This window comes from Coptis chinensis, chromosome 7 (assembly GCF_015680905.1).
Source record: "Coptis chinensis isolate HL-2020 chromosome 7, ASM1568090v1, whole genome shotgun sequence".
Classification (NCBI taxonomy): Eukaryota; Viridiplantae; Streptophyta; class Magnoliopsida; order Ranunculales; family Ranunculaceae; genus Coptis; species Coptis chinensis.
In genome coordinates this window covers 40,751,141-40,753,399 of record NC_141462.1, presented here as the reverse complement: position 1 = coordinate 40,753,399, position 2,259 = coordinate 40,751,141, and positions in this window count along the sequence as shown.

Below are 2,259 nucleotides of genomic sequence, written 5' to 3'. Positions count from 1 at the left end.
TCGAGTCTAATCCCTAGTGTTCATGGCATTCCTACTGGGATACTAACTAGCATGTGAGGTCGTCCACCCATTCTCATGGCGAAACCACACGACCTTCTAGAGTGGAATAGATTCTACTACCAAATTCTATACTAACCACTAAGTTTTCATCAAGGCTTCATCAACCCCTCTAATGGAGGTTTAGCCTTGAGTCATCAACCCAACATTTCCCATTGAATCTAAACTAAACATAATGTAAGAAATTGAGATTTACTTAGTTAACAATAATGAATCTAATTTAATGTTTGGAATGGAATAATAACAAGAATTTAATTTAGATCTAGAATGGAAATGACAAAATTGAAATGGACAACTAACTATTTTATTTATCTAATCAATCAAGAATAATGATTTAAAGATTTAATCTAAAACAAGAATTGAAATAGAACTAAAACTTAATTTCTTAATAAAACTAGATCTAGAATTCTATATATTAATTTAGGTCTAACTAGCTACCATTAACAAAGAGTGAAGCTTTTGTTTTATACATCAGATCAAAAATCGTGCATGGGCTTGGAGCCATGTTTTGGGCGGAGAATCAGCCCAAAACCCAGTCTTCGATCCCAAAAAGGCCTCTTCAGCTGCAGTTGGCTTCCACAGACTTTTCGTCCACTTCTGCTCCTCTGATTGGGTCAAGGCTTGGACCATTGGAAAGCTCTTTCGAGCGGTCGTTTTGACATAAGGTAGGCCCAATTCGAGGTCTGAGTCCAAAGATATGGCATTCGGAAGTTCTCTAGCTGTTGCTCCTTTATCTCGCTAAAAGTGGCGCGGTTACGCACATAATGGACTTTGAAGCTGAAATGCATAAAAACACGTAATCGGTATTAACTCTTACTTATTATTCACATAATTGGTCTAACAGTATGATTATTAAGGGGTTAAAACTACAGTTTTGGGCTCTTATCAAACCACCCCCCCAAACATTTTGCTTGTCCTCAAGCAAAGATGAGAAAATTAGAATAAGTGACCAAAAATGGAGTTCTAACTACTCTCATTTTTTGAGTGCGATTGCATTGACCATATGCAACAAGGCCTTAAACCACTAGGAATTCCCTAGTGGGCCGAGTTATAGCCTCGTGAGAGTTTTCGGTGAAGGTACTCCCAAACTTCATCTATACTCAACGACTAAGAAATAAAACTATTGTTTTCTCATTCATGTCTCAACTATCTATACATCTCACTAGCAAATACATAAGAATAACCCGGTCGAGAACCCTAAGCTAATATATGCATAATAATCAATCATCTAAAATAAACATATAACAATGAGTAATACTATGAAATGTAATAGCGAGTCCGTTCGAAAACTTCGGAATAAGCGTCCTTAAGTAGGTCCTCACATAAATGTCAAGACAAAAACCACTCTGATTTTTCCACTCAAGTTTAAGCTACTCCGATTAATGCGGTGGGCACACTTTACCTTACAATCTCAGTAATGACAAAAGGAAGCGGGGTCGATCAAACACATCGCCACTTACTATCACACTAACCTATTCCTAATTAAGCTAGAGGTCTTTATTAGGTGTTGCGAGGATTAGGAGATGGTTTAAGAAGGAAGGAAATGGATATTGAAAAGGACAAGTCGAGATAATAGAGTCTTCATATTATGTAACTAGAGAAACCTTGTTATTTACTTTTTTGCTTCTACACTTTGTTTCCATCCTTAGCCATATTTTTCTTTTTTCTTTTTTCTTTGGCTTTTGACTCCCTTTATTCTATTTTTGGAGTTTTGATTTATTTCTATTTTTTTTTTTTTTCTTTGGATGGAAACTTCTTTTCTTTATTTAGGAAGCAACTACTAATTTTTGTTTACACAGGTTTTTCTCTTCTTCTTTCTTCATCATTCTATTCTCAGACTTATTCTAAATTGGGTAGGTTGAATTTTTTTTATTTTGTTTTGTAATAGGGTAAAGGAATTGTGGTTTATGGAAGGCTAAAGAAAGGCTCAGGAGGCGACTAAGCGGAAAATAATTCATAGGTTTGAATTTCGGCTATATTGATCCAAAGAGGGCCTAAATTCTCGCTTAGGATATGGTTTAGTGATCAAGCAAGTGGGCGTGTGATTTCTCTATCGGATTTTACTTCTCCCTTGTGTCATTTCTCAAATGTTTCACTCATATAAGGCTTTAGGCTATATTCTCGGGATTTGTAGAATAAGTACTCTAGCCTAGATTTTTGAAACTTCTTGCCAAACAATCATAGATACTCATGTAATATATT